This window comes from Leptidea sinapis, chromosome 22 (assembly GCF_905404315.1).
Source record: "Leptidea sinapis chromosome 22, ilLepSina1.1, whole genome shotgun sequence".
Lineage (NCBI taxonomy): Eukaryota > Metazoa > Arthropoda > Insecta > Lepidoptera > Pieridae > Leptidea > Leptidea sinapis.
In genome coordinates this window covers 5,407,788-5,420,431 of record NC_066286.1, presented here as the reverse complement: position 1 = coordinate 5,420,431, position 12,644 = coordinate 5,407,788, and the positions used below count along the sequence as shown (strand labels likewise).

The 12,644-nt window shown below is 36.8% G+C and overlaps 1 long non-coding RNA gene across 1 annotated transcript; it reads left to right on the top strand.

Annotated features, from left to right (window-relative positions):
* The first annotated feature begins 316 nt into the window (after window positions 1-316).
* LOC126970779 (uncharacterized) lies at window positions 317-7,179 on the top strand. The gene is made up of 3 exons (XR_007730699.1): window positions 317-1,754; window positions 5,010-5,182; window positions 6,899-7,179. It is a non-coding gene; the product is annotated as an uncharacterized LOC126970779 (long non-coding RNA).
* The last annotated feature ends 5,465 nt before the right edge of the window (window positions 7,180-12,644 follow it).

The following is a 12,644-nucleotide window of genomic DNA, read 5'->3' as shown; positions in this document are numbered from 1 at the left end:
TTTGAGTATACTCCCAAATTAAAAGCCGGCAACGCATCTCTTGACCCCTGGTGTTATGGATGTCCAAGGGCTGTTCACCTCCTTCCATTACGTGAACCTCTTGCTCGTTTGCCCCTTCTTATTTAAATAAATAATAACATAATGAAATTGAGTGTGTTACATTGATCATATAAATAAAAAATAACTCATAAATAATAAATAACTCATAAATAATAAATAACTCATAAATAATAAATAACTCATAAATAATAAATAACTCATAAATAATAAATAACTCATAAATGACTAAAAGCAGTTAGACTAAAAATTTCTCAGCTCTGGGATTAGTATTTGTACTTGTAACACAGGAGTTGGCTTCGCTAATAGTTCTTAGCTATTAGAGGCAGCAACTGAGCCTCAAGATGGAGTTCTTCAAATCAAATCAAAAATATTTTATTTCGTAGGTTAATTGCATCACACTTGAAGTATGTAATTTTTTCATACAGCTCGTTCGAATGGCAGATTTCCTTAGAGAAGAATGAGCAAGAAACTCTAAGGTTGCTCTTTTCAGAAATCATGAAGCAGATTTCCCGCATGATGCATGGACCAGCCATCGCCTCCCTCGGCCATATATAAGGAAAGGGAACGACCCTCCCCACGTCGCCGCTACAAGCAGTAGCATGATGCCTGTCACGAGAACTCTACCAGATGGAAACGAAGCAGATAATTAATATGATTGCCCTCGAATTTTAATCCCTAGAATGGTTGTCGCATACCCTGGTTTGACTAAATACACAACCCTAGCGGTTACATAGAGTGGGCGAAATATACCGACCTGACTCCTTACTCATTAACAAGATAACTGTTATTCTGATATTTATAATCTCCACATGATCTGGGTTAAAGTTTTTCTCCACCATAACGGTTTTCTTTGGCGTTCTGTCGTTCTTTGTCACTGAGTTTTTCAGAGAACGAGTCTCACACGCCAGGGTAACGTAAGAGGTGCTGTCTTCACGTTAGCGGTCCTTCAAGAGATTTAGCCTCAGGAGGGGACCAGTCTGCTCAGTTTGGGGAATCCCTCCTCGAGCGAAAATGCTCGTCGTATTCTGAACGACTCAGCATGCCTTGTTATTCCTTACAGAGACGCAGCTATCTCGACCTCGTGACCCAGTGTATTAAACTTGCCCCAGGTGCAGAATTTAGCATAATTTTTCTATTACCTCCTTGCTCTTCAAAATCATGGAAATCATAAATAGCCGCTAGTTCTTAAAATGCCCAGAGAAACATCAGTTGATAAACGACCGACAGTACTTACGGCTTTCTTCATGATAGATCGGCTTTCTTCTGGTGATGATGATAGATGGCCGGTTGTTATCGAAAGCTAGTCTAGATGTTAAGTCCATTAATTATCTATTATGACCTCAGAACACCACCCTTTTAATTTTTGAATAATAAATTGTTTTATAGGTTTTCCTTATTTTGTTTTTCAACCACAATCAAAAATATTCAAATCAGCCAACTTGTTTTTAGTTTACTCGAGATTGATCTTTTTTTTAAATTAAATATTTGAAATAGAAATAAATTTACTGCAGGATTTTAGAACTTCTCCAACTATTGAAGCCGATAAAAATATCCGAATATAATCCTAACTATGGATATGAGACGTATTGGCCAGGCGGGCATTGGGTGTTTCAAGAACCTATGTTGCCACCAAACGAGACCACGACGAAGGTGCCCCTGGTGTGTGGTGAGGAGTGCAACTATCTTTACACCAGGTAAGTAATGATTCATTTACCGGCAAAAACACAGTACATATAACATTAAATAAACACACGTGTAGAAAGAAGTACTTAACCGTAACCATAAAAAAATATTTAATTAATAATTCACGTAAATCCAATCGACTTCAAGGTCACCGCATGATGCAACGTCTCGGGTTACAATATAATTTATTACTCTTCAAGCTGTTCAACACCGAACTAAGCCTTACTAAAGAAGTTAAATACCTGGGGGTTATACTGGTTAGTAAGTTGCTTTGGAACAAACACCTTGAAAACAAGCTGGAAAAAGCATGCATCATCTTTTGGCAGTGCAGAAGACTCATAGGCAGAATCTGGGGTCTTGCTCCAAAGATAAGCAGATGGCTCTATACAGCAATCATCAGACCAATTATCTCCTACCGATCTCTCCTCTCCTGCAATAGCATGGTGGCCCAGGACAGAGCTTGTAACAGTACAAACCAAGCTGCAGCGATTCCAGCGGCTGGCCTGCACAGCCATAACAGGATGCATTCGCACCACGCCTTCCTCGGCCCTTGAAACTATTCTAGGGCTAACACCACTCGACATACACTTTCAACAAGAAGCGACAATGGCGACTCTACGTCTAAAGCTGTTGGGTGTATGGAAGAATGAAGACGGCCTAACAGATAAGCTCTGGAATAGGGTAACAAAGGATTATCCACTCTGTGAGGCACCATGTGATAAGATACCTAAAACACATACCTTCCATAAAAACTATCATATACAGCTATATGAGAAAGATGCTGACCAGTCAGGTGTAAACGAATTAAGAATTTACACAGACGACTCGAAAATGGCTACTGGAACTGGTGCCGGCATATTCTCACAGATACTAAACATACACATTTCCATACCCTTGGGCACACACAGCTCCATCTTCCAATGCCACAGCATCAGATTTCTTTCTGACAGTATGGCGGTACTAACAGCGCTGAAGGGTACCACACACAACTCAGCACTAATACACGAATGTCACCAAACCCTGGAGCAAGTTGCCTCTTATAACCAGGTAACTCTGCAATGGATCAAGGGACATAGTGGATCGTTGGGTAATGATGCAGCGGATGAGCTTGCAAGGCGGGCATCGGCAAATATAGTGACTGGTCCTTTGCCACTTCTGCCACTGCCCTTCAGCTAAATGCGCTCATGGATACGCTCTCTCACCAACGACCTACACAACACCCGATGGATGAATGTCTCAAGCTGTAGACAGTCGAAGGTGGCGATACCTGCACTATCGCCCAAACTGAAACGTAGACTTATCAGTCTCAACAGACATGACATCCGTATAATGGTGGGCACCCTAACGGGTCACACATCACTAAACAAACACCTTTTCACAATCGGCGTAACGGACAGTCCTAAGTGCAGAGGTTGTCTGACCGAAGATGAAACGGTCGCTCACGTAATCCTGGAATGTGCGGGGGTGGCCAACCAACGGGCAAAAACCTTAACCAATACGAGGTCGCTCCAAGAAGTCTGTGAACACCCCAGGAATGTTCTGAACTTCTGGAAGGAGCTGGGCTGGTTGGAGTAACTGGCCATTACTGCACGCAAAATGGACCCATGCTAGTGGTTTAATTGCGGAAACAGGAGCCCCTATACCATACCATACTCTTCAAGCGTTTGAATTTTGTTAATAAAAACGTATGTCGACGCGTTTTGAAACAAGCTAGCTCTTTTTATTTGTTATATAACGTAAACAATAGATACTACAAAATTTAAACAAATTTTGTCTAAGTAGGGCACATTTGTTATGATTTTTTAACTTTACATTTCGAGATTATTTTCGATTATTACTAATGAATGTAGTAATATTTAATGACTAAAACATATTTAAAAGTTACTAATTAGTAATAGAATAATCAGTAAAACACCATAGATAATACAAAAAAAAATTTTTTATCGACTGCTACAGAAGATTTTTACGGCTGACCGCATTTTGACGGCTTATCGTGTATTTTACACAGATAAAGTTTTAAATAAAAAGTTTTTACTATTCTGTAAAATGACCTTTCGTTTGGTATATTGTGTAGCTTGTCTTACTCAGTGTATTTTTAACGAAAATATGTCTTTTTTATGAAAATAAGGGACGAGACGAGCAGGATGTTCAGCCGCTCAGGATTCTTGAAAAACCCAAAAATTCAATTCAATTGCGCTCGTCACCTTGAGACATAAGATGTTAAGTCTCATTCACACAGTAATTTCACTAGCTACGGTACCCTTCAGACCGAAACACAGTAATGTTAACACATTACTGCTTCACGGCAGAAATAGGCGCCGTTGTGGTACCCGTAATCTAGCCGGCTTCATGTGCAAAGAAGCTTCCCACTGGTAATTGGTCTGCTTGCCACTTAACGACACTTTTTATACAGACATAATATGTCTGCTTGCCACCTCGCCTGTTGCTAAAGCAGTAAGAAAACTACGTACAAATGGTCGAAATGACCAAGAAACGCTTGAACAAGGTCTCCCAAGCGAATATCCCAGTGCTGTCAGTTGAGGGTGCCTCATCGAGACGTGTAACTCTTTGTTACCTATTTGTACCTATTGCATGAGCTGTTCGCGATATTTTTCTACATGAAATAGAAAGAATTCAGCAAAGTTTCTATTTGAAGATTTGTAGTATTTGTATGACTGGATGTATTTTGTTCAACCACTCTCTTCCACGTTCACCGTGGACTTCGGCAATATCAGGGGCTTCCGATCGGATCTAAATGCCATTCACTTTCAAACAAAAACCTTTTCAATTATGAAAAACTTAGGAAAAATCTAACGCTTAATTAACGCCCAGTACGTACGCCTTTTTGTACTGCTATAGGTTATATATGTATACTGTAAAAAGGCACAGCTCGACGGACAGATTGCCATTGCGACCACGTATTGGAAGGCGCAGTGTTGGTATGCCCACAAGATGAACCGATGATCTGGCCAAGATCGCCGGAATATGTTAGATGAGGGCAGCGCAAGACTGATCTCCCCAAAGATCATCGTGGAGATCTTTAGGGAGGCCTTTGTACAGCAGTGGAAATCTTCTGGCTGTAATGATAATGATGAAAAAAGACGTTCATGCGTAATGATCTAGTGACATTTGTTATGGATGCAATATGAGTATGATTTCTTATGTATTTTAGTAATATTTTTATATGATAGCTACTATGTTTCTTCATTAAGGAATATATGAAATAAATTCCTTCTAACATGGAACCTAAATATTTTTGTGGACAGAGTTGGAGCTGTCTGTGGAAGACAAATAAATAATAAAGAATACGAGCAATGTATCACATTCTTTGGCTGGTTCTGCATATCGGGATCTTGGGATGAATTTCATCGGACCTTCAAAACGTTTAATACTTATTGTGAGTTTCTCGACGCTCAGTGCAAGAGTTCGTTTCAGAACAGTGAGTTTGATTGTCTTACAGTTTACTAGATTTAACCTTAAAAATTGAAATTAATTTTGGCGACGAAGTATAATCCGGCTAAGTTTGAAAGCGAACAGTTGCTTAAAACGTAGTGGATTTCGGCTATCTCCGCTTTTTACAAGATTATAACGGTCAATCTACCAATAACTGCACTTTTCATACAATCGAGTGAATCGCGTTTTTGTTAAAGAGTTTCACTAGGCTGGTAACCATATAAAAGGCATAAAAAGGCATAAAAGGCATTTAATTTCTCAAAATTGATTCCTTTCGAATTCTTTTTGATGTCATTTCTAATAACTACTATATACTACTACCGCTTCGGAAACAAATGGCGCTCTGAGAGAGAAGAAGCGGCGCAAGAAACTCTCCCAGCATTATTTTTTTTGCGCTCTTTTCAATAAAAATATACAATATTGTACAGTCATTTCTATCGCTATAAAGAAATCATAATCTAGTCCCAGGCTGTCCGATCATTTAGATATTCAGCAGTGGAGTAATAGGATTTACGACAGAGCCATTTTTTTTATAAAACATTTAAATTTATTTATAGATAATGCCTGAACAGTGGCTGGGACTTTATTATAGAAGTGTATACATTTACCCTTAAAGCTATTATGTATCTTATGAAGCCTACTAGAATTAGTAACAAGCAATGCCTTATTTCTAGTGTTATAATAATGAAAATCACTATTAAGAGCAAAAAGGTGACCGTTTTTATTGAACGTATATTAAATTTTCAAGCCCATTAAGCCCCTAGTGAAACCAAATTGATTTTTGTTCATAAATTTACAAAAATGCATTTGGAGCTGTTGAAGCAAAAGTTTTTCGAAAAACTTTTTACTAAAAACAGGCAGCACTGAAATAGGTCTGAAATTAGCACGGTAAAAAGGAACTGCCCGATTTAAACAAAGGTATAACTTTGTTGTATTACATGAGGTCAGGGAACACACCCTCATCTATGCATTCATTAAATATTATTGCTAATTCAGGTGCTATAATGTCAAGTATGTATTTTACAATATAAGTCGAATGGCCCCATAGGTGATCCAAAACTGCCACATGCATATCTACAAAACAATCATATATCTCGCACTGTTAAGGCAGCGTTCTTTCGACCCTTTTCACTCTGATTTACTTTGCAAATCCGACCATCACGAAAAAGTCTTTTCACATGCCCTGAGGATGGCTCGTGTAGAGGCAAACACGTATCCAATTGTTTAAAGACAAATATTGGAGGAATTACCACTAAAGAAAACCCAAAACATTTGGATAATTATGGATTTCCGTAAAGTAACGCCTACTTCAATAAATAAACACAGAACAGTTTAAAGAGATTAGAATGTCTTGTTTACAAAATTATATATATATAAATGTGATAGTTTAAATAAATTTTGGAAAAGTGTACAGGTCAGTCGGAAACAAATGGCGCTCTGTGAGAGATGAAGCGGCGCAAGAAATCTCCCAGCATTCTTTTTTTGCGTTCCTTTTAATAAAATATTCAATATTGTACTGTCATTGTGCTATAAAATAATAATAATGGTAGGATTTACGACAGAGCCATTTTTAGTAAAACATTTAAATCTATTGATTGATAATGCCTCAACAGTGGCTGGGAACTTATTACAAAAGCCTTCCTAAGCCTATTTACCTTTAAAGCTGTTATGTATCCTATGATGATTTTGCTTAATGTTACAGGGTGGATCTTTGTGCGTGAGGGTCCGTGCACTCACGATTACGACAAATACTTCCCGTTAATGGGTGACACCCAGAAGCCGTACAGTCGCCTGGTGCACTACGTCACTCAGCTTGCCCAGAACTTCCACAACGCGTCGTTGCCAGTACCCCAGGGCTACGGACCGGACCACGTATACCAGAGTTTCGGGACCGCGCGGAAGAACAACCAGGCCGCCTCATCCAGTCTGTTTGATAAAATTCGTAAAACCTTTTTTGGAAATAAATAATATGTTTGTTTAATATTTCGGTTATCCCTTTCAAGAAAATAGCCATGAGTTTCCAGTGCGTTGCGTGCGAGTCAAAGTCAAATAAACTTTATATTCAATTAGGCATATAAAATAGTCATTAAAATATTTCTTTTAAAAAACTGAGTCTACCATATATTCGGAAAAAGTAGAGCTTGTGAAAAGTATATACAAGGAACTCTATGGCCACTCTTTTTAAACAAATAGAATATTTTACAATGGCTGTAATATACATAACAATTAGTTTGTTAGGTGCTGCATCCAATATATTATGAGTCGTGTTCTACAATGCAGTTCCCATACAGAATAATATTTACTTTTCTTGCTATTTAACATTATGTTGTTACCGCTAAACCGTTCCAAAATTTCAGATAGAATGTCATTTACTTCGTCATACATAGCCTGGTTTCTTTTCAATTTAAATATCAGTGCTGGCGCTGTTAGGGATCTGCCTGTCTTTGACTTCAATGAATAATTTATTGAAGTGTACAAATATTTATTTAATAATTGTTGCAAAGAAATCCTTAATAATTTAGTATTGCTTAATCTGTGTTTGCGCTTTATTTACTTGAAGAGAGTAAGCCCACCTATATTATATAATGTACTCTGTGGTGAGCCCGCTCCCCGCCTGCAGTGTGGTTTTATCGTAGTTTCTTGAATCGTATTCGCAGTACTGTGCTCGTAGTTACCACACCTCATTGTGTAGATGGCGTGCACAATCAGAGAAGTGTCATCCGTAAACATTTTTACCACCGTACGTTAAGTAGTATGTACAATGAAAAATGATCATTCACAAATTCCTTTTTTTTACGAGAGTAGGGAAATACATGTAAGTATTTACACCCTGAAAGGGAAGGGAAATATGTCAGGCTCAGCTGTAAACATCCCCTCCCAACTAAAAACCTACTTTGTGCTGATAGCCCTAGAAGCGTATTCAGCGAAGCAGGGCGGGTCATAAATTTCATTCACATATTTTGATTTGTTTAATATATCGTAATCGTATTGTATCGTAACTATGATGTAAAAAACTTAAAAATAGATGTTATTTTAATTCTAAGTGTTATTGTTGTTATAATTGAAGCGGTAAAGCATAAGCGTTATAAGATAAGTGATAGATACAAATTACAATTTAAACATGGCTTCGACACGTGTTTGTTTAATATTTCGGTTATCCCTTTCAAGAAAATAGCCATGAGTTTCCAGTGCGTTGCGTGCGAGTCAAAGTCAAATAAACTTTATATTCAATTAGGCATATAAAAAACAGTCATCTATCTATGACAACGTCAGTGATCTAACAATAACGACGTCTTAAATTGAGTTTATTTTTTTCTATTAACTAAAACGTCGTTAATTACAACATAAACTGAAGTGTTCAGGAACAAAAGCAACGGACACAATTTTTGTCAGCTGTCATCTAAAAAAATTTAAATGGTGCAATTAATTTTTTGCTTAACGGGTATTTTAAAATGTTTGTTATAGCCACGGACGAGAAAAAAAAAATAAGGACTCCGTGTCACCTTACATTACAGTGAGGCACCAAAACAAGCCGGTAAACGTGTAAATACATAGCCCCACACATACACTTACACTAATACAAGGCGATCGGCCGCCATTATGTGATTTGCGTCTGTGACAGATCGGTTTGCGTCGCAATAAATTATTTTAAAAATGCCGTCGTGCGTTGTGTTAAAGTGTAAAAACAATAATATTAAAGTATTTGTGGATATATGATTATTTAAGGGAGAAAAAATTGTGTAACTGGTATACCCCGTAACCGCACACACACTAGCTTAAAGGTGCTTCACTTGCTAATATCACGGCGCGGACTCCTTCTTTTTTTTACTAGTCCGTGGTTATTGCTAAAGTTAGTAAGTGCAACCCAGCCTTAATGATTTCATTGTTAAGAATTCATTTCCTTGTAAATCATCAAAGACATACATAATATTCACTTCAATACGTCAAAACTAGATTTCGTTAGTGACAGCAATTCAGACAGAAGCACGAGGAACACGGAAAACCAACCATTACACAAACAATGGAGGGCTAATGACAAGCTGTCTACCCATTCATGAACCTTATCATTCCATATGCCCCTACAATAGGCCACATAATTTAACATATCCCTCATTCGAGGATATGCTTCCGAAAGAGGTCATAATACGCCCACTTTATATAATTTCTCTTTCTTTGTGAGAAAGGGGAAATAATGGGTGGTCATTTGTTGGTTTCTTATCTTGACGGACCGCCAGACCTTATATTTTATATATCGCTTTAGATTTCGTACCCGCTTGGAGGCAAATATAAATTGTGCTTACCGATTAGGTAATATGAGGGTTACGTTGTTGGGTGAGAACTTAGTCAAGCTTAACGAAGTGGTCATTCACATAAATTTTCAAAAGTCTGATGCCAGACTTATCTATTTTCATATTATATATTTTGTAATGAATTGTATATCTTAATTAAGAGATTTCCACCTTGTATTGACTCTTAACGATATCTCAGGAACCATATTAAGGCGTATAAACTTGAAATTTGGTAGGATTATTCCTTTCGCCACGTAGAGGTCAGCTAAGAATTGATTTTGATTTTACGAAATTCCACACGCAAGAGTATTTTTTATTATTAACAGAGCACCGTCTGTCGGGTCAGCTAGTCGATAAGAAATTTCCACCTGTGTATTGACTCATCATGATATCTCTGAAACCAAAAGGCATACAGACTTGAAATTTGGTAGGATTATTCCTTTCACCGAGTAGATGTCAGTTAAGAATTGATTTTACGTTGAAGCGAAGCGTACAGGGTAACAACTAGTACGAATATAAAACATTACATTACCTATTGGTTCCGATCGCGAAGCTATAAACGTAACATTGTAACTACGTTGAAATTGATTGTTATTCACCCACGAATGACTTTGGTCCTGTTATATCTTGACACCCACTGGTTCATGGTTCATATCTAAATTCGTATCAAACACAGAACTGACTTCAATTGGAAGTCTGGGTCACTTTACACCCAACAAAACACTCCTAAAATAAACTAATGAGCTCTCCTCAAGCGTCCTGGGCCAGTAAGCCCGTTCTGTGGCTGTGCTAGATACTAAATACTGACTAATAAGTAATTTGTAACTACCTAAACATATTTCCTTTTAATAGGGTTTAATTATTTTTCACTTTTCACGGATGTTCTGTGTTAATTTGTCCTTTAGGATACCCCTTCCCTACTGTCGGTGATAATACCTTTTACCTGGACTACACGTTGTTTCCGCAATGTTAATTTCATTACGCATCTTTTTCTATATTTTATGGAATAACATGACAAGTACTATGTGGATCGTCAAACGGCTAGTGATTGTCGCCGCCCATGTTACCTTGGTCATGTAAAACACGGGGTATTGCTACGCATCTATTCGTCTTTCCAATTAACCTGGCTTGGTTAAACAAGTCGGCTTAATTCAAAAGGGAGTTCCGAATACCAATATACGAATAGATTATCTAGGAAGTAACATGGCCTACTGGCAAATAATAAATAAAGTGAAGTATAATTGTTAATAACAAAATGGCGGTGTCATAGGCGTCACTATATTATGTCTCTTTCTAATTGCATAAAGTACTACACGGCCACATTATCTCTGGAACGCAAAGCCCCCTCCCGTTCCCCTTTCACCCCCTCGCACTCGTCCCGTTGCGTCAGTACAGTTTGCAGTTTCATTACCGTTAGGTACATGTCGTAATATTTCCGTGATACCACTACTTTTTTTTTCATTTTTGAGGTTTTCATTGTTATTTTGTACTGTTGTTGTTAATAGTTCTATAGTTAATATTGTTCTATGTCTAGATTCTTTCATTGATTTTTTATCATTATAATAATAAAAATAGCATCACAACACAACAAATTTACATCAATCAATAAAATAGAAAAAATAAATCGTAGTTTCCTTATTAATAATAATATTCCAGTGATGCTTGTACACCGTAACAAAGCGACGATGTGACGTCATCGACGTCAGCTCCAGAGAAAATGTAACCGGATAGTAGTACAATTACTATCTCTTTCTAACGATAAAAAAGTCACTACAACTTATTCTACACAAACGAATGCATTAATTGTTTAGTTTTTCAATAAGAATAAGTTTAAGAATAAGAAAAATTTATACCACACATAAAAATACAATCTAAATACTGAATATACAGGATGTCCCAAAGTTTTGGGACATGAAGGGAAAGTACCTTAAATATCGAAGATACGCTATTTTACTGAAAGAAGACTTTATGTTATTTTTAAAAGTTAGTAATTCTGCATTCAAAGATTTTCAAAAAATACCTTGTCTCGTCTGGGAAACGAACCGACTTAAATGTAAAAAAAAACACCCCTACTCTTATGATGCCAATCGAAAGAATGGCCAAGAACTAATAACTCTTCTTAAGTAACATAGTATTTTAAAAGAAAGTAGTCAATTAAGTGGGTATTATTTTGTAAATTAATTAATTAAATGCTCAAAATGTGATCCCTCTTGTCTTACGCAAATCGCCAATCTTTTAATGAGTCCGCTGCCTGTTAATTTTCTTATCATTTTATGGTGAATACTCGATATGATATGGCACAATTCTGTTTGTAACTCACCCACGTTCTCGTATCGCTTTTTGTATAGCATATCTTTCACGTATCCCCAAAAGAAGAAATCTAATGGTGTAAGGTACGGGGATCTGGCCGGCCATTTAATCGGTCCATTCGTACCAATCCAAGTAGGAAAACATTCATTTTACGTTGTTACTTCCTTTTAAAATACTATGTTACTTAAGAAGAGTTATTAGTTTTTGGCCATTCTTTCGATTGGTATTATAAAAGTAGGGGTGTTTTTTTTTACATTTCAGTCAGTTCGATTCCCAGACGAGGCAAGTAATTTTTAGAAAATCTTTGAATGCAGAAGTACTAACTTTTAAAAATAACATAAAGTCTTCTTTCAGTAAAATAGCCTATCTTCGATATTTAAGGTACTTTCCCTTCATGTCCGATAACTTTGGGACATCCTGTATATTTCTAATCCTAACTTAACGAAATATGCTCTGTGGCAAAAGAAAATGCCGATGCTTAGCTTGTGCTGTAAACCAATACTGGCTGCAGCGCTGATTTTCAGCATCTACCTGGTTAACTGTCGGAGTGCCAATAAACAACAAAATTTTAAAAAGAGAAAAAATACATTAAAACACTCAAATCTCTGCCATCTTTCATATAAAAATAATTTTGTAAACATATACGTACTATAATATAAATTTAATAAATGTGATAGAACAGAAATACACCTACTTATATTTTTTATATTTATTATGAAAAATAGAATTACAATTTATTATTATATAAGAGGCCAAAAACCACAGAGGTTTCTCCGACATGTTAGAAAAAATTCTATAATCGCCTACAATAAATATTAATTTTAACTTATAAATACACAATTTAATAAG